Source organism: Gossypium hirsutum, chromosome D12 (genome assembly GCF_007990345.1).
Source record: "Gossypium hirsutum isolate 1008001.06 chromosome D12, Gossypium_hirsutum_v2.1, whole genome shotgun sequence".
NCBI classification, from domain to species: Eukaryota; Viridiplantae; Streptophyta; class Magnoliopsida; order Malvales; family Malvaceae; genus Gossypium; species Gossypium hirsutum.
Window position 1 is genome coordinate 31,918,126 of NC_053448.1, and position 1,511 is coordinate 31,919,636.

At 36.6% G+C, this 1,511-nt stretch overlaps 1 non-coding gene across 1 annotated transcript; it reads right to left on the minus strand.

The window, feature by feature from the left end:
• Positions 1 to 259: 259 nt before the first annotated feature.
• Positions 260 to 366, minus strand: LOC121224781 (small nucleolar RNA R71). The gene has a single exon (XR_005922526.1). It is a non-coding gene; the product is annotated as a small nucleolar RNA R71 (small nucleolar RNA).
• Positions 367 to 1,511: the final 1,145 nt, after the last annotated feature.

A 1,511-nucleotide genomic window follows, 5' to 3' on the forward strand; every position in this document is an offset into this window, starting at 1 on the left:
ATTGAGGATCCACAGTTGCTCTTAAGACTCTTTTTAGAAGTCTGTGATTCATTCAGGTAGCAAGGTGTTCCTGAAGATGCCCTGAAACTGAAATTATTCCTTTATTTATTGCGAGATCGTGTTAGAGCATGATTAAATGCATTGCCATCAGGAACGGTGGCATCTTGGAATGAACTTAACTAGAGGTTTTCACTGAGATATAATCCTCCGAACATGAATGCCAAATTGAGGAATGATATTACGTCCTTTGGGCAATGCCAAATTGAGGAATGATATTACGTCCTTTGGGCAATCTGAGAGTGAAACATTATATGAAGTATGAGAGCGATTTAAGGAGTTACCTAGAAAATGCTCGATGCATGGTTTTCAACTTTGGACACAAATGGAAATGTTTTACAATGGATTGAATGCGCATACAAGAATGGTGGTTGATGCATTTACCAATGGGACTTTGCTCGATAAATCATATAATGAAGCATATAAAATTCTGGAGAGGATAACAAACAACGATTATCAATACCCCACGACCAGAGTACGGACTGACAAAAAAGTTTCTGGAGCAATGGAACTTGATGCAATTACTTCCCTAACAGTTCAGGTACCATCCTTAACGAATATAATTAAAACACTAAAAACACAAGCTGTAGTGTAGGAAATAAAACCAATCAAGTTAGCATGTGTTTATTGCAAAGGAGATCATGTTTTTGATGAATGCTCGTCGAATCCAGCCTCAGTTTATTATATGGGAAATTTTAATTGCAGCAACAATAACCCATATTCCAATACATATAATCCAGGGTGAAAGCAACATCCCAACTTCAGTTGGAGTAATCCAGGGGTGGGAAATTCCAACAATGCTATTCGAAAGAATATTGCGAGTGACCAACCTAGATACAATTAACTCATGCTATGGCAAAATGTTCAGCAAAATTCAGCTTTGAGTTCTTCATTGATGGAAAATATATTGAAGGAATACATGGCCAAGAATGATGCTATCATTTAAAGTCAAGCTGCATCTTTAAGGGCTTTAGAGAATCAAGTGGGGAAATTTTCCAAAGCATTAAGTTCAAGACCGCAAGGAGCACTGTCGAGTGATATCGAAATTTCACTATCTTAAGGAAAGGAACTGTGTAAAGATATTACGCTCAGAAGTGGTACACAACTATCAGGAGTTGTTAATGACTCAACTATTGAAGAAAGTAGTTTAGATTTCACAAATAAGAAGAATTCAGAACTAGTAGTGAAGCAGGCTACAAAAGAAAAGAGCAACTAGAAAAATGTTGAAGTAGATTCATCTTGCATTGCCAATAAACATGCCATGACAAAACAACCTGTAACGACTCGATAGTCAAGGGTATCGCAAAGTAAGTTCGGGACTCTGTACCTGTAAAATGAACTCGTAAATATTTTTATTAAATATTTACGAAGTTAGTATTGTAGCGAATTAAATTTTGGATAGGTAATTGCATGAATTAGGAGCTATTATGGTATAGGGACTAAACCGCGTAAGG